The 19,141-nt window shown below is 38.1% G+C and overlaps 1 pseudogene; it reads right to left on the reverse strand.

Moving 5' to 3' along the window:
* LOC119508462 overlaps nucleotides 1-9,370 on the reverse strand; it is a 56,162-nt pseudogene extending 46,792 nt beyond the window's left edge.
* Between the last annotated feature and the right edge of the window lie 9,771 nt (nucleotides 9,371-19,141).

Genomic DNA, 19,141 nt, shown 5'->3' on the forward strand with positions numbered 1-19,141 from the left:
TTAGTTTAACTCTGCTTTTTAAAAAAAATAAGCCATGCCAGGTAGTTTTACTTTCCTTAATTATCACTTAAAAATGTTTTTCCATTTTGTGAAATGTGATCAAGTATTCTGTGAAAGGACTTTTAATCTCCTCTCCTCCTTGAAATTTAAATAAAATCTATAGAGAGTTCCTTCATTATTTGCAGCTGTAATTTTGTACTGAATTCCCACAGACCACAGTATTTACTTAATCAGGTCCACAGAATTATCTGTTGTTTACCAATGCATGTAAATATGGTATCTACAGTCAAGAGCCTACTATTTACTGAAGGGAACCTCCGTTTATGCAGAAAAGCACAGTTACAAGAGATACTTTATATCATGTGAAGAAAAGTTTTCTCTAGATTGTGAGGTTTTACTGATTCTTCTGGGCAATGGGTAAAAGAATTAGTGAGCTGAAGAAAGACTGCAAGTTCAACAGCATAAACTGTGCGTAAATAGCTTGGAGTACTTTTATGTCATCAAACACTCTCAGGAGGTTGCATTATTAAACTAGGTACCTGTCAGCCTTCTAAATACAAAGTAGGAAAATTTCTAAGAGCATAGACCATACTTACATATATTGATCTAGAGCTAGGTGGTAGAATAACCAATTTGTTCATTTTCAATTGTCTCCATAATTGATGGTGATGATAGTTAACATTCACTGTAACTTACTATGTGTCAGATACTGTTTAAGGGCTTTAGATGTAGTATCAATTTATTTACTCCTCCTCTAATCTTATTTGGCATTGTTTTCAGTCTCACTTATAAGAGGGAAATCTGACTTTGTAGCAATTTGCCTGGAAAAGAAAAATAAAATCTTTGGGCTCTCGCTTAATGTTTGTTATCTGTCTCCTTTAGCTTTTATTTGCCTTGTCCTTAAATGAAAACAGTTCCTAAAATTTTGTTCACAATGCTCTTTGATTTGCTATTTATATTCCCTCTTGGAAAGCTCATTCATTTCCAGTGTGCTGTTCAGGTAAATTACATCAGCTAGTTCTGATTGCTGTTTCACTCTTTCCCCTCCCTTTCCCATCTCCCATACCCAGCTCAACAGCGGTGTTCTAACCAGCTAGTGTTCTAACCATGCAATAGAATTGTATACATGGGTACAGCCACTGATGGCCTCCACGGGATGATGTTGCTCTGGTTTTGTTATAGTCTGGGTTTATCAAAGAGAAAATGGAAATTTAGATTTTTATATAAAATCTATGACATTGATACATTGGCTTCAGTTTTGGGGCGGGGGAACTGTAAAACCTAAAAAGATGGCTGCGGATATATCTCGGTCACAGTTTATAAAATTGAGATCTCCATTTAGACTCTAATCAGTGCTTAACTCAGTGCTTATACTTGTAGTGTTTTTAATAAACAACTATTATTTTTATAATTAGAAAACCCTCAATCCTACAAATTGCAAACCTCCAAAATTGAAAAGAAAAATCACAAGGCATTTCCTCACTGACTCCAATAATCAAGTAATTAATTTAAGAACAATAAAGACCTTTATTTTAAGTCTTTTTGCCTTCTTTCTCCTTTTTCTTCAACTATATTCCCTGTTCATTAGAAACATCCTCAGTGTGATGGTTTGGAGGCTTTATGGACCCCAGAAAAGATCATGTTCTTAAAGCTAATCCATTCCTGTGGGTGTAGATTATTTCAGTGGAGACATGCCCCAGGTGGGTCTTAATGCTCTTACTGGAGGCTCTTATAAGAGGATGAAGTAGAGACAAAGAACAGAAGCTGAGAGAGAAGGACACATACAGAAGTTGAGAGAGGACACAGAAGCTCAGAAAGAAAGCCACAGAGATTGCAGCCAGAAGCTGAAAGCAACAAGATCCAGAAGAGAAGGGAAAGAACAGCAGATGTCACCTTGTGACAGAGGAGCCCAGGATTGCCGGTGGCCAGTCTTGGGGAGAAAGCATTGCCTGTTGATGCCTTGATTTGGACATTTTCACAGTCTCAGAATTGTAAGTTTGTCAGTTAATAAATTCCTACTGTAAAATACAACCCATTTCTGGTATTTCGGTGACTTGAACAAACTAAGACCCTCAAGAATGCTGAAAGTTTACTTAAGCATGCAATGGGAATAATTTTAAAAGAAAAAAGCAAAGAAAGCCAAAAATCCAGTGATCTGGTCCACTGAGAGCAATATTTTGAAAATAGGGCTTACCAAATGCTCACAGGCAAGTACCTCCATTTGTCCCTCTGGCCTTCAGCCTCCCTTCTGTCAAATGGGGATCTCGCCCACTCTTCAAAATAGCAGTGATAATTATGTACAGCGGGTGATTATTATAAACTTTCTTTCAAGATTCTTACTTAGAGCCTGTTGTCTTTTTGAACCCATATAAGTTCTTTCAGAGCCCCTTGTCTATGACTGGATAGGCTAAGAAGAGTGTTTTTTATTTACCTAAGATTAGAAAGTATTAGAGATATTAAACTTAACAGCTATGTGAGTTTGGGCAAGTTACTCAACTTCTCTGGGCCTCAGTTTCCTCATCTCTAAAATGAGAATAATATTGGTACCTACCTTATAGAGTTGGTGTGAGGACTGGAGGAGCTATTACATGTAACATGTAATAAATGTTAGCACAGGAGAACGTTGGCTGATGCTGGTTTATGAAGATCAATGAGAGTCAGCTATTGCTATTGTTATACCACAGACCATACTAAGAGACTCACACACCCAACTAGACACCACAACAGTGTTGGCATCTTCCTTGTTCTTTTATGTGTGACCAGGGCACCCAGACAGCTTAGGTCATGGCCAACTATTAATTTTGGTGGAAAACACTAAATTAGTATTTGCAATCCAGGTGGGACAATCTGTGGTTATAATATATATATATTCTGTACTGCCCTGTTTACATTTGTACTCACATTTACAGTTTATTAGCTCTTTCTCGCAGGCTCTTGTCCAAGTAGCTATGTAGAAAAACTAGACGTGTCTTCATTAAGAATTTCCCACTCACAGAGCATGAATTCCAGGACTATCGTATGCAGTGGGTGTGTGTGAGTCATTACACGGGATCCAGGCGGCACCCTCGAAGCGTCAGTGCAGGTCGAGCCCAGACTTTCTTTGTGCACCCAGGAAGAGGGAGGCCGGAGGATGGCAGAGTAAGAGCTTGAAGTTAGAGGAGAGAACCGATGCTTTAACATTTCTCAGAATTCTTTCTTCAAGCAAAAGACCCAACAAGGCAGTTACTCGTAAGTCATTGAGACTATCTCATTAGAAAACAAAAGTTGATGCTAATGGAATTTCAACATTTTTAATTTCTTTAGCAATTGAATTTCTCTTTGGCATTTACCATGGAAATTCTTTAATAAGTGTGCCTCTGATTTTTTTTTTTTTTTTTTAAGTTTGAACACAAATGAGAGACTACTTAGAAGAACATGGGCATGGCCTTTTTAAATATTTTCTAAAAAGACCCTCTGAAGAACAGCAAATGGATAATTGTCCTCTAAAACCTTGAATGTTAAAGGAGTATAGAAAACATGCATTTCCTAATGAGTTTCAGTAGTTCCATAGATTCCATGCAATGTCCTCATTATTCCTATTTCTACAAGACAGAGCAATGGAATTGAGACATTTTAGTTGTGTTTACTTCTTTCACTCTCCAAACAGCTAAGATGGAGGAAAATACAATCTAGAATTGAAATCACACTTCTAACAGTTTGAAAAGGTAGGTTCAATTATCTTAGGAATAGAGAGAGATTGGGGTAATATTATTCTTCAACATAGAGTCTGAGTTTCTGAGGCCTACGATGGGAAGAAAAAGACATTGCTAGAAAATTAAGGCTTTCTAGCTACGGAAAAGGCCCAGATTAAAGGGATATGACAAGTAAGTCAATACCAAATACTAGTCTTGATCCTCTACTAGAAGAACAAAATAGAATAAAGGGCACTAGTGGGTCATGTGAGAAAATTAGAATAAAGACAGTAGATTATATAGAAGTATTATAGCAGTGATACCTAATTAAAGTATGGTTCATGACTGTACTGTGATTATGTAACAACATAATCTTATTCATAGGAAATACATACTGAAGTATTTAGGGGTAAGGAGACATTTTGTATGCAACTTACTTTCAAATGATGTAGAAAAAGATACATCTATTTGTTTACATAATATATAAGTGTAAGTGTGTGTGTGTGTGTGTGTGTGTGTGTGTATACACAGTGAGAGAACAAATGATAAAGCAAATGGTGCAAAATGTTAACAATATGTGAATCTGGTTAAAAGGTAGTACAGGAGTTCTGTGTATTATTCTTATACTTGAAAGTTTTCAATAAGTATTAAATTATTTCCAAATAAAAGGTTTAGAACTGTATTTTAAAATTTAATTTAACAACTACAAAAGAATTACGGCTTTCTAATTTCGGTACTTGGGTGGCATTGAGGGTGGCACATTGTGCCACATGGTAGGCAAATTGTTTAAGAAAAAATTACTACAGGTGGCAGGCAAACTTCAATTAACATTCTAAAGGTGAGACCTTTGAAGAAGCAAAAACACACAGGCTGTGTTTACAGGTTGTTAGAAGACTGTGACCAATCTTGAATGAGAGTGGGGTCTCTAGGTAGAGGAACTGTCTGTTCAGGAACTAAGGATCTTAGATTTCTCTAGCAAGACTAAGGCAGAAGCAGGGTAGACGTGCAAAGGGAGAGGAAGAAGGAGAGAGCGAGGAAGGAACAGAGCAGGGACAGTAAGAGGAAAAGAGAGAACTGTAATAATTGCGCTACCATTCACTGAGTGCTTACTAGAAGCTCACTTAGTTTTGTGGCTTATTTACTCTCATTTACTCTTTATCACCCACCTCCAGGAACCATGTGAGGTTTTACAGATAAAGAATCTGAGACTCAAAGAAGCTTCTACAGAGGTTAGACAGTGGCAGAGCTGATATTTAAACTGAAGTCTGTGTGATTTCAAATCTATTTATCACTACTTTAAATGGTGTCCCAGAGTCTCTTGTGGAGAAGAGGAAGCAGGGCACCCCAATAGTTCCCTCAAGAGCCCATTGGCAGCACTTGGATTGGGCCTTCAGTGGCAGATGTTTGGCTGAGATGTTAAGAACATCCACCTTGGTTCTGGCTGTCCCAGCCTTAAGATCACTTGAGGTTAATGAAGAACTGTATGGCATGTCCAAGGGAGCAGCTTCTTAGATTACCTGGTGACTGATGCCAAGAGAAGCAATTCCATTTCTCATGTGTCCTCATGTAGTTCCAACTCCTTTTCTTTCCTTGCTATGTAGACATGCACTGTGGGGTGTAAAAAGTCATTTGAGGCCAAATACTACAGTGTGGTTGGAAAACCTTTGCCTCATGCAGAAGCAGCTGTAGAGTCCTTGTATTATTCTTTCTTTTCTGTCTGTCAAGGAAGCCAAGTGAAAATGTACTCTCTGGAATGACAGGCAGTTTGCTTAAGGAGCTGCACATATCACAGAGCTATTAACTTGTTCACTTAATCCTTTGGTAGGTGGTTATTAGACTTCCAGGTAGAGCCAATGACATTCATTAACGGATGGAGATCCTCAAGTTTCAGATTCTATTTTTCGTCTTCTCCAACACAAAACCAAGTTGTGGTCGACTCTGCTCCTATCATAGTTTGAGCTTATGAGTTCATTTTTCTTTTACAGAGATCAAGGATGTCCAAATTTAAGTGGACAATTACTTTTCAAGACTATTAATCCTGCTTTATTTCAAAGTGGGAAAGCAAAACTCATCATGCCCAAAGTGTGGAGTGAAAAAGAGAGAATTGTCCTGACTAGCTGTTATAAGATACATGGCCCATTAAAAATGGTCTTTCTTATTAAAAAAAAAAACAGTTAGAGGTTCCTCAGTCTTAGGGAATTTTTTTTTTGGGGGGGTTTTTTTTTTTTTTTTTTTTTTTTTTTTTTTTTGGTATTTTATTTTTCGGGATTTTATATCCTTTTACAGACAATATATTTCATTTATCTCAAGGAAAACTTTCCCAAAGAACCAAAATGATTATTATTGTTAATCTTCAATGTAAGTTCAAACTCCAATTAGTTTGCCTTTGGTTTTTGTTTGTTTGTTTGTTTAGTTTGTTTTTTGATTGGGTTTTCATTTTTATTTGTATGTTGCTGTTAGTGGCAAAGATTGAATAATACTGTGATGGATGATCTTAATTAATTAAGCAAGTAAGTAATTTTTTTAATGTTCTAAAAAATTATTCTGGGTCAGATATGGTGACATCAAAATATAGTTCCTGTCCTCAATTCCCATTTCCATGAAAAGTAACTTTCATAGACACTGCCTTTGGGTATATCATTTTTGTATGAGATAGACACTTCCACTGGCATAAAGAAGAATGAGTAGCAGACCTCAAGGGCAGGGATCTAAGTACTTTTCTTGCAGTGTGATATTTATTTCCTTGTCTTTCCTTTTGGACTATGAGAACGTTGAGGACAGGAACTAGGTCTTGGTGTCACCATATCTGACCCAGAATAATTTTTTAGGACAGAAGAAAGAAGTGACTTAATGGGTGAAATGTTCCTTCAGGCATGGATGAAAGGACTCCAGAGCCTCTTGTCAGCTGATAACTCTCTACAGACAGAAGGCTGTTAGCCTCCTGTGGAGCAACAAAGCTATTGGAGAGTGATTGCAGTCAAAAATGGGCAGGCAAATGGGGCATGCAACATCTAATGTAGGTCAATGGAAGGACAAGGAATACCTCTGAGGGCTTCATTATTGAGATGTTCCTCTGCTCCTTAACTGCAGAGAAAAAAAAGGTGATGAAAGGATAAGCATAGTTCTCAGGATTTAATTTTTATTTTCAGATCTAGAGTAACCAGCACATAGGGAAAAGTGAAATACAGCCAATTCTTACTTCCAAAAAAAGTCTTACTTGTTCAAAAAAGCAAAGATTTATTTTCTACATGTTTATTTCAGGTGAAGAAGTATTATTTGGAGCACTTGCTAGAATTTCTTCACTTAGGTCTCTATTTGAGATACTTGTACAGAAATGTGGCTTTGAAGTTTGGTTTACCAGCCAAAAAAAAAAAGAAAAGGTGATTGTGTGGAGATGAATGGAGGAAATTTTAAGTCATATTTTTGGTTATTTCAATGGAAAAGATAGAATCATGAGCTGAATTCAAAGGCTAGTTAGGCCAACATTTTCTGAGAAATTCACCAGATAGTATATGGTTATATGTGAGCATACCTGAGAAGGGATTTTAAAACTGAGTAAAGTCTGAATCCAAAATTATTCTTTACCATGTTTAAATTTTTTAAAAGACTCTCAAGATTGAAATGTTTAGGGTATACGCTCACCAAGGCCCTAGTGCTGAAGCCAGATCTACATGAAGCCCCAAATCAATTTCTACCTGGAAGGGTCCTAGAACTTCCTTAAATGAAAGGGAAAATCATCCATAACTGCAAGTGGGACCCGTCATGAGAGCAGTCACAATCACCACCAAAACTGACCACTTTTTTACTTAAATGTATTTCATTATTGGCTGCTATAATAAACCAGAAATGTACAAATGTGGAACATTTAAGTTATCAGATAGTTCACTTTCTGAGAAACTCCTTTCCTTATCTCCATTCTTTCGTACTTTGATAACTGATAAGAGAGATGTTACAGAAAACAAGCTAAGTGAAACTCATCACACTGGATTTGATCATATACAGGGAGATGGCGTGACTGCCAAATTTTATAGGTTTATAGGGTCCCTGAGCACATACTTCTGTTATCAGCCAGAGTGGCTAGGGTATCTTTGAGTCCATGAGGACCACTTAACAAGATCTTGAGAAGATCATGGCCAAAGTTGGAATATGTAGACAAAGTACATCTTTAGCACTCCTTTTTCCCTCTTTCTCCTGATACTCTCCCCAGTCGAAACTATGATCTTTTGCTATTAGGAGTCTCAACTATGGAAAATGGTCCTGTATATTTTTGGTAACTTTTTACTTTGAAACAATTTTAGACTTACAGAACATTTGCAAAGACCGTCAGAGTCTGTGTGCACCTTTCACCCAACTTCCCCTAATATCAGCCATTTTGAATATTGTTATCTCCTTGTGGTTTGAATTAATATTTCCCTAACAACTACTGATGGTGAGCCTTCTCTCATATGCTTATTTGCCATCTGCATATCTTCTTTGATGAGGTGTCTGTTTAGAAATATGACCCATTTTTTAAATGGGTCATTTCAATTGTTGAGATTTGAGAGTTCTTTATATATTTTGGATATCAATTATTTATCAGATATATGATTTGCTGATATTTTCTCCAACCTGTAGTCTTCTTTCTTTATGTTTACCCAAGTTTCAGTCTATAATATTTCTTCTGCCTGAAGAACTTCCTTTAAGCTTTCTTGAAGAGTAGCTCTGCAGGCAATGAATCCCCTCAGTTTTTGTTAGACTCTTTTATTTCTCCTTCAGTTTGGAAAGTTACTTTCACTGGTTATAGAAGTTTGAGTTGATGATTTTGTTTTTTTTTTGTCCTCTCATCACTTTTAAGATGTCACTCCATTGTCTTCTGGCTTGTATGGTTTCTGATGTTTGCTGTAATTTTATCTTTTTCCTATGTATATGATGTTTCTTTTTCTTCTCTTTGCTTTCAAAATTTTGTTTCTCTTGTTTTCAGATGTTTGAATTTGACATTTCATGATGTGTGTCTGTGTGTAAAAACTTATCCTGCTTGGTTTTCTCTGAGCATCTTGAATCTGTGGTTCATGTCTGCCAATAACTTGGGGAAATCGTCTGCCATTATTTCTTTAAATATTTTTTTCTGCCTTGTATCATTCTCTTCTCTTTTTGGGATTCCAGTTATGTATATGTTACATTGTTGAATATTGTCCCACAGTTCTTAAATATTCTGAGGTTTATTGTTTCACTTTTTTCTCTTTGTGTTTCAGTTTGAGTAATTTCTATTTCTGTTGACTTATCCTCACATTTAATGATTCTTTCATTGACAGAGTTGAGTCTACTAATGAACCTGTCAAAGGCAATCTTAAGTCTGTTATGATGCTTTTCATTTCCATTTGATTGTTTCTTATCTCTCTGATAAAATTACTCATCTGATCATGCATGTGCCTACTTTTTTCTTATTAATCATTATTTTAAATTCCCTATCAGATGGTTCCTACATCTGTGCCACAGTTGATTCTGATGATGACTTTGCTTTGTTTGTTCTTTCTTTCTTTTTCAGGCACCTCATAATTTTTTGTTGAAAACTGGACATCTCGTGTAGGATAAGAGAAACCAAAGTAAACAATTTCCATACCTGGAAATGGGTACTCCTTTTCTTCTGCAAGGTCTTTACTGTGGGGGGTTGACTTAATCTGGTTAGGCGTTAGACTGGGTTTGAGGTTTGTTGTTTCCATGGTCACCCTCCATGCTTCACAGCCTTCAAATTTCTTGGCGATACCTTGTGTTTATTACAGGGTTTATTTGCTGGAGCAATGCCTGTTTGGCCTGCATTTTAAGTCTTCCTCCCTTACTTTACCTCAGAGAAGCTCTCTTTGCACACTCTTTTTCCTCTGGTGTCCCTCTTCCCACAGTATTCTCGTTATTTGTTATCTGAACTTATTTTCCTAGTAATAGGGGACGGTGGAGTGGAGTATTCTCTCTTGTTCTGACTAATCTCAGTCAGGCAGAGCCTTGGGAGTGTGGTCTTCTTGGTTCTTCTTCCCTTTCCCTGGTTATAATTTTGGGCCCAGTGTGCATTCTGACCCCAACAAAGGAGTTGGCTGTTTTCTTTCTCTTATTTTCTTCTCAGCTGCAATGAGATTCCATCTGTATTTGTTATCCCCCCGTCTCCCCAGATTAAGCATTTATTTAGTGGGGGTAGATAGGGAAACAGGCCTGGAAAGGTTTCTTGTTTCTCCCAGGAGGCTGCCATGCCCCTACTTCAGGTTTGCATCATAACAAATATTTTCTTAAGGCTTTTTCTGTTTCTGTGAACACCTAGTAGTGTTTGTGTAGAAAGCACCAACAAGAGGGTATGGACTCCCCCAATTTCTGTGGTTCCCAGTAGTTTCACTCTGTCCCCTGAGCCCTCCCTTGGCCTTCACCAGTCCGTCAGTTACTCAGGCTGACAGGTTCTTACTGGTGTCTGGCTGCATCTAACTCAGGTAAGTGAATGCTCATGTCACCCAGTAGTTATCTGTTTCTCCTCAAATTTTGAGCCACTTATTTCTCTGATACATTTTTTTAAAAGTCATGAATTTGAAGCTAGTTTAGCTCTTTTGGTTGGAAGGCTGTGAGTAACATTCCTTCCAGCTTACGTTGCCAGATAAAATACAGGATACCCAGATAAATTTGAATTTCAAATAAACAACAAATAGTTTTTTAGTATGAGGATGTCTCATACAGAATTCAAATTTAACTGGATGCTCTATATTTTTACTGGCTAAACCTGACAACCCTGCTTTGAGCTCACTGTTTCCTGATGTAGAAATGGAAGTCCTGTTTCCTTTCATATATGTAAGGAGCATTTTAAAACAAAAGACATTTTTAAAAAGGAGCTGAAAAAAATGAAATAATGAACACAAAGGAATCAAGTAATGGTGACTTTTAGTGTATTAATGGAGAGATTATTTTTTACCTGAATTTTTTTTTCTTTTTTTACCTTCCTACTGCATTTCTAATCACACCTTATAAGCTGGACTGAAATTTAGGTTTAGTGAGCAGTTACATTTTTTCATTTATTAATAAAAGATGTGATTTTTCTTACTTTGGAGGCAGAGTCCTGGAGTTCTGTGAGAAGCTGTTAATAGCTATGGATATTATCTGGAGAAAAATTTGTACAACACTCTTCACTTAATAAGAAATAAGTAGTTCACATACCTTTTATTTATTTATTTATTTATTTATTTATTTATTTATTTATTTTTGCCCTTTTCTTTCTGGCTTATTTCTTTTTTTTTTTTTTTAATCTTCATTTTATTGAGATATATTCACATACCACGCAGTCATACAAAACAAATCGTACTTTCGATTGTTCACAGTACCATTACATAGTTGTACATTCATCACATAAATCAATCCCTGACACCTTCATTAGCACACACACAAAAATCACAAGAATAATAATTAGAGTGAAAAAGAGCAATTGAAGTAAAAAAGAACACTGGGTACCTTTGTCTGTTTGTTTCCTTCCCCTATTTTTCTACTCATCCATCCATAAACTAGACAAAGTGGAGTGTGGTCCTTATGGCTTTCCCAATCCCATTGTCACCCCTCATAAGCTACATTTTTATACAGCTGTCTTCGAGATTCATGGGTTCTGGGTTGTAGTTTGATAGTTTCAGGTATCCACCACCAGCTACCCCAATTCTTTAGAATCTAAAAAGGGTTGTCTAAAGTGTGCGTAAGAGTGCCCACCAGAGTGACCTCTCGGCTCCTTTTGGATTCTCTCTGCCACTGAAGCTTATTTCATTTCCTTCCACAGCCCCCTTTTGGTCAAGAAGATGTTCTCCGTCCCACGGTGCCAGGTCTACATTCCTCCCCGGGAGTCATATTCCACGTTGCCAGGGAGATTCACTCCCCTGGGTGTCTGATCCCACGTAGGGGGGAGGGCAGTGATTTCACCTTTCAAGTTGGCTTAGCCAGAGAGAGAGGGCCACATCTGAGCAACAAAGAGGCACCCGGGAGGAGGCTCTTAGGCACAACCATAGGGAGGCCTAGCCTCTCCTTTGCAACAACCGTCTTCCCAAGGGTAAAACCTGTGGTAGAGGGCTCAACCCATCAAACCACCAGTCCCCTATGTCTGTGGTCATGTTAGCAACCATCGAGGTGGGGTAGGCGAATACCACTGCATTCTCCACAGACTCCTCAAGGGGGCTCTACATCTTTTTTTCCTTGTTTTTCTTTATTTTTTTAACTTTCCCTTCTTTTTTAAATCAACTGTATGAAAAAAAAGTTAAAAAGAAAACAAACATACAATAAAAGAACATTTCAAAGAGACCATAACAAGGGAGTAAGAAAAAGACAACTAACCTAAGATAACTGCTTAACTTCCAACATGTTCCTACTTTACCCCAAGAAAGTTACCTAATATAGCAACATTTCTGTGAACTTGCTCCTACTATATCCATCAGAAATTAACAGACCATAGTCATTCCTGGGCATCCCCAGAACGTTAAATAGCTTATCTGTTCTTCTTGGATTATTGTTCCCCCTTCCTTAATTGCTCTCTATTGCTAGTTCCCCTACATTCTACATTATAAACCATTTGTTTTACATTTTTCAAAGTTCACATTAGTGGTAGCATATAATATTTCTCTTTTTGTGCCTGGCTTACTTCGCTCAGCATTATGTCTTCAAGGTTCATCCATGTTGTCATATGTTTCACGAGATCGTTCCTTCCTACTGCCGCGTAGTATTCCATTGTGTGTATATACCACATTTTATTTATCCACTCATCTGTTGAAGGACATTTGGGTTGTTTCCATCTCTTGGCCATTGTGAATAACGCTGCTATGAACATTGGCATGCAGATACCTGTTCGTGTCACTGCTTTCCAATCTTCCGGGTATATACCGAGAAGTGCAATCGCTGGATCGAATGGTAACTCTATATCTAGTTTTCTAAGGAACTGCCAGACTGACTTCCAGAGTGGCTGAACCATTATACAGTCCCACCAACAATGAATAAGACTTCCAATTTCTCCACATCCCCTCAAGCATTTGTAGTTTCCTGTTTTTTTAATGGCAGCCATTCTAATCGGTGTAAGATGTTATCTCATTGTGGTCTTAATTTGCATCTCTCTAATAGCTAGTGAAGCTGAACATTTTTTCATGTGTTTCTTGGCCATTTGTACTTCCTCTTCAGAGTACTGTCTTTTCATATCTTTTGCCCATTTTATAATTGGGCTGTCTGTACTATTGTCATTGAGTTGTAGGATTTCTTTATATATGCAAGATATCAGTCTTTTGTCAGATACATGGTTTCCAAAAATTTTTTCCCATTGAGTTGGCTGCCTCTTTACCTTTTTGAGAACTTCCTTTGAGGTGCAGAAACTTCTAAGCTTGAGGAGTTCCCATTTATCTATTTTTTCTTTTGTTGCTTGTGCTTTGGGTGTAAAGTCTAGGAAGTGGCCGCCTAATACAAGGTCTTGAAGATGTTTTCCTACATTATCTTCTTGGAGTTTTATGGTACTTTCTTTTATATTGAGATCTTTCGTCCATTTTGAGTTAATTTTTGAATAGGCGGTGAGGTAGGGGTCCTCTTTCATTCTTTTGGATATGGATATCCAACTCTCCCAGCCCCATTTGTTGAAAAGACCATTATGACTCAGTTCAGTGACTTTGGGGGCCTTATCAAAGATCAGTCGGCCATAGATCTGAGGGTCCATCTCTGAATTCTCAATTCGATTCCATTGATCTATATGTCTATCTTTGTGCCAGTACCATGCTGTTTTGACAACTGTGGCTTTATAATAAGCTTCAAAGTCAGGGAGTGTAAGTCTTCCCACTTCGTTTTTCTTTTTTAGAGTGTCTTTAGCAATTCGAGGCATCTTCCCTTTCCAAATAAATTTGATAACTAGCTTTTCCAAGTCTGCAAAGTAGGTTGTTGGAATTTTGATTGGGATTGCATTGAATCTGTAGATGAGTTTGGGTAGAATTGACATCTTAATGACATTTAGTCTTCCTATCCATGAACATGGAATATTTTTCCATCTTTTAAGGTCCCCTTCTATTTCTTTTAGTAGAGTTATGTAGTTTTCTTTGTATAGGTCTTTTACATCTTTGGTTAAATTTATTCCTAGGTGCTTGATTTTTTTAGTTGCTATTGAAAATGGTATCTTTTTCTTGAGTGTCTCTTCAGTTTGTTCATTTCTAGCATATAGAAACATTACTGACTTATGTGCATTAATCTTGTATCCCGCTACTTTGCTAAATTTGTTTATTAGCTCTAGTAGCTGTATCGTCGATTTCTCAGGGTTTTCTAGATATAAGATCATATCATCTGCAAACAATGACAGTTTTACTTCTTCTTTTCCAATTTGGATGCCTTTTATTTCTTTGTCTTGCCGGATTGCCCTGGGTAGCACTTCCAGCACAATGTTGAATAACAGTGGTGACAGCGGGCATCCTTGTCTTGTTCCTGATCTTAGAGGGAAAGCTTTCAGTCTCTCACCATTGAGTACTATGCTGGCTGTGGGTTTTTCATATATGCTCTTTATCATGTTGAGGAAGTTTCCTTCAATTCCTGTCTTTTGAAGTGTTTTTATCAAAAAGGGATGTTGGATTTTGTCAAATGCTTTTTCAGCATCTATTGAGATGATCAATTGATTTTTCCCTTTTGACTTGTTAATGTGTTGTAATACATTGATTGTTTTTCTTATGTTGAACCATCCTTGCATGCCTGGAAAAAACCCCACTTGGGCATGGTGTATGATTTTTTTAATGTGTCTTTGGATTCAATTTGCAAGTATTTTGTTGAGGATTTTTGCATCTATATTCATTAGGGAGATTGGCCGGTAGTTTTCCTTTTTTGTAGCATCTTTGCCTGGTTTTGGTATTAGATTGATGTTAGCTTCATAAAATGAGTTAGGTAGTGTCCCATTTTCTTCAATGTTTTGAAGGAGTTAGAGTAAGATTGGTGTCAGTTCTTTCTGGAAAGTTTGGTAGAATTCCCCTGTGAAGCCATCTGGCCCTGGGCATTTATTTGTGGGAAGATTTTTGATGACTGATTGGATCTCTTTGCTTGTGATGGGTTGGTTGAGGTCTTCTATTTCTTCTCTGGTCAGTCTAGGTTGTTCATATGTTTCCAGGAAATTGTCCATTTCTTCTACATTATCCAGTTTGTTGCCATACAGTTGTTCATAGTATCCTCTTATAATTTTTTTAATTTCTTCAGGATCTGCAGTTATGTCACCTTTTTCATTCATTATTTTGTTTATATGGGTGTTCTCTCTTTTTGATTTTGTCAGTCTAGCTAGGGGCTTGTCAATCTTGTTGATCTTCTCAAACAACCAACTTTTGGTGATATTTATCCTCTCTATTGTTGTTTTGTTCTCTATGTCATTTATTTCTGCTTTAATCCTTGTTATTTCTTTTCTTCTACTTGGTTTAGGATTGGTTTGCTGTTCATTTTCTAGCTTCTTCAGTTGATCCATTAGTTCTTTGATTTTGGCTCTTTCTTCCTTTTTAATATATGCGTTTAGTGCTATAAATTTCCCCCTTAGCACTGCTTTTGCTGCATCCCATAGGTTTTGGTACGTTGTGTTCTCATTTTCATTCGTCTCTATATATTTAGCAATTTCTCTTGCTATTTCTTTGTTAACCCACTGATTGTTTAGGAGTGTGTTGTTTAACCTCCAGGTATTTGTGAATTTTCTAAGTCTCTGATGGTTATTGACTTCTAATTGTATTCCATTGTGGTCAGAGAATGTGCTTTGAATAATTTCAATCTTTTTAAATTTATTGAGCCTTGTTTTATGTCCCAGTATATGATCTATTCTGGAGAAAGTTCCATGAGCACTAGAAAAGTATGTGTATCCTGGTGATTTGGGATGTAATGTCCTGTATATGTCTGTTAAATCTAATTCATTTATCAGATTGTTTAGGTTTTCAATTTCCTTATTGGTCTTCTGTCTGGTTGATTTATCTATAGGAGAGAGTGATGTGTTGAAGTCTCCCACAATTATTGTGGAAACATCAATTGCTTCCTTTAGTTTTGCCAGTGTTTCTCTCATGTATTTTCTGGCACCTTGATTGGGTGCATAGACATTTACGATTTTTATTTCTTCTTGTTGAATTGCCCCTTTTATTAGTATGTAGTGGCCTTCTTTGTCTCTCAAAACATCCCTGCATTTAAAGTCTATTTTATCTGAGATTAATATTGCTACACCTGCTTCCTTTTGGCTGTAGCTTGCATGAAATATTTTTTCCATCCTTTCACTTTCAATTTCTTTGTGTCCCTGTGTCTAAGATGAGTCTCTTGTATGCTACATATTGATGGTTCATTTTTTTTGATCCATTCTGCGAATCTATATGTTTTAATTGGGGAGTTTAATCCATTTACATTCAACGTTATAACCGTGAAGGCATTTCTTGAATCAGCCATCTTATCCTTTGGTTTATGTTTGTCATATTTTTCCCCTCTCTCTATTAATATCCTTTATTGTACCCATACTGAATCTCTTTAGTACTGAACCTTTCTCCAAGTCTCTCTGTTTCTTTGTTTCTGTGTCTGTAGGGCTCCCTTTAGTATCTCCAGTAGGGCAGGTCTCTTGTTAGCAAATTCTCTCAGCATTTCTTTGTCTGTGAAAAATTTAAGCTCTCCCTCAAATTTGAAGGAGAGCTTTGCTGGATAAAGTGTTCTTGGCTGGAAATTCCTCTCACTCAGAATTTTAAATATATCGTGCCACTGCCTTCTCGCCTCCATAGTGGCTGCTGAGTAGTCACTACTTAGTCTTATGCTGTTTCCTTTGTATGTGGTGAATTGCTTTTCTCTTGCTGCTTTCAGAACTTGCTCCTTCTCTTCTGTGTTTGGCAGTGTGATCAGAATATATCTCGCAGTGGGTTTATTTGGATTTATTCTATTTGGAGTTCGCTGAGCATTTATGATTTGTGTATTTATGTTGTTTAGAAGATTTGGGAAGTTTTCACCAACAATTTCTTTGAATACTCTTCCTAGACCTTTACCCTTTTCTTCCCCTTCTGGAACACCAATGAGTCTTATATTCGGACGTTTCACATTATCTATCATATCCCTGAGGTCCATTTTGATTTTTTCAATTTTTTTCCCCATTCTTTCTTTTATGCTTTCATTTTCCATTCTGTCATCTTCCAGGTCACTGATTCGTTGTTCAACTTCCTCTAGTCTTGTACTATGAGTGTCCAGAATCTTTTTAATTTGGTCAACAGTTCTTTAATTTCCATAAGATCATCCATTTTTTTATTTAGTCTTGCAATGTCTTCTTTATGCTCTTCTAGGGTCTTCTTGATATCCTTTGTATCCCGTACTAGGGTCTCATTGTTCATCTTTAGTTCTTTGAGTAGCTTCTCTAGGTGCTGTGTCTCTTCTGATCTTTTGATTTGGGTGCTTGGGCTTGGGTTATCCATATCGTCTGGTTTTTTCATATGGTTTATAATTTTCTGTTGTTTTTGGCCTCTTGGCATTTGCTGAACTTGATAGGGTTGTTTTAGGATTTGTAGACCAATTGAAGTCCTTACCTCTAATTTATCAGATCTACAGCTTCATGGAGTACACTTTCTCTAACTAACCAGCAGGTGTCGCCCACGAGCCACCTGTTCTCCACAAGCCAGTTCTCCCCTGCTTAGCCTTTTTGGTGAGTGGGGGAGTGAGTCTTGTGGGGTCCAATTGGTGTACCAAGCTTGAATGTGTAGTTGGTATTGCCTGCCCTGTATATGGGGCGTGTTTCTGGGCAGTCAGGGAGGGGGGGTGGCTCTAACAATCAAATCTCCCTGGTGATCCTAGAGTTTTAAAGCTGCTGCAATAGTCTAATCCTTCAGTTCAGTCCTGTCACAGTTTGTCTCTGCCACTGACCCACAAGTCCTTGGTATTGGCGTATGGCTCCTGAGACTTGCAAGTGGGCCTCTCTTCCAGGCTGTGCACCCCGGGTCCTCCGTTGAGGGATGACTGTGCTATGTCACAGGTGAGTGCCGTCCCCCCAGGGCAGTTCTGGGCTGCTGGGCTGTGTAGGGAGGCTCCCAGTCTGCTGAAATGATGGCTGAATGGGGCTTTGTTAATTCACACTGCTCCACCTTCCCAACTCTGGGACAATCAGCTGAGGTTGCAGGGAAGGCTAATGTCCACGCCCAGTTTTGGGGTGTGTGCCTGTTATTTGAAGCGCTTCCGTCACACTGGGTTGTGTGGGGCAGCTCTGGGCTATGGGGCTGGCAATGGGCAGGAGTGTTTCCTGTCCACCAGGATGATGGCTGTGAGCAGACACCCCCCTTTTTTTGGGAAGTTGTGGTGTTTAGTGAGTTTTCTCAGCCACTGGATTATTGCCTTTTGTGTCAGAGCTCTCTTAGTTCTGTTCTTGTCTTGACCTGCCCAAATTGCAAGTGTTTGAAGCTTTCTGTATTGGGCTTCTTAGAGTAATTGTTTTAGAAAAAGAACAAAGGATTAAAAAAAAGGGCCCTCCTCAGAGATCTAATGGGTTATTGAAATGCTAAGAGACAAAGCAACCAGGGCCATTAAGGAAAGGTCCACAGGGCAGAGAGATCAGCTTTTCTTCGGGATTTGCATATGAGCCTCAGGGCCTGAGCTCTGCCCTTCCCCTTTCTATGTTCACCAGAACTCCAAAAATCCTCCGCTTTTATTTTGGAGTTTTTCGTGTTGTTTTTTTCTATGCCTGTCTCCACTCTGCTGGGCTGGCTGCTCTCAGATTCTCTGGTGTCTGGTCTCAGTTTATCTATGGTTGGAGTTTGGATCAGTAGAATGAGTTTCTGATAAGGGCTGCCACTGCAGTTCTCCCTTCTCCTTCCCGGAGCTGACAGCCCCTCCTCCCACGGGACTGAGCCTGGCAGTGAGGGGTGCGAGTCCCCTGGCCACAAAAACTTACAGATTTCGCTGATCTCAGCAGTTCCACATTTTCATGAGTGCTGTATGAAGTATGCCCAAAGTGAGATGGCTCTGTGGTGTCCAGTCCACACAGTTCCTGGCTGTCTACCTACTTTCCTGGAGGAGTAACTAAAACATACAGCTCTCCAGTCCGCCATCTTGCCCCGCCCCACATACCTTTTAGAGACCTTATACAGAACCTTATTCAAGCTGTAGAGGGAAGAATTAGTGCATGTTACCTCAGACTGTCAATATCATGTCAGGCGTGCAGGATCATGTTAGATATTATGGCATGTATGTCAGCACACTGAATGCTGTGAGACTGGAACATATCTATTTTGGTCAAGGAGATACTTATTTTAGACATAGTTCTATTTAGCCATTATCTGCATGAGTCAATGACCCATTTGCATTTTTATTTATTTCTATGTTTGACATAGCAATCCATTAAACAGAGCAGCATTTTTCTTGAACTTCCAAAGTACAGCAGACACCCTGTGAAGTTGAAGTTGAATGATCCATCATTGTAGACAGCCCCTTATTATTTTCAGTTCAGTTCCCTGTTTTGGAAGTTTTTCAAAGTTATATCCCTATTTCTGTAATACCAAAAAGCA

This window comes from Choloepus didactylus, chromosome 13 (assembly GCF_015220235.1).
Source record: "Choloepus didactylus isolate mChoDid1 chromosome 13, mChoDid1.pri, whole genome shotgun sequence".
In the NCBI taxonomy this organism is placed as follows: domain Eukaryota; kingdom Metazoa; phylum Chordata; class Mammalia; order Pilosa; family Megalonychidae; genus Choloepus; species Choloepus didactylus.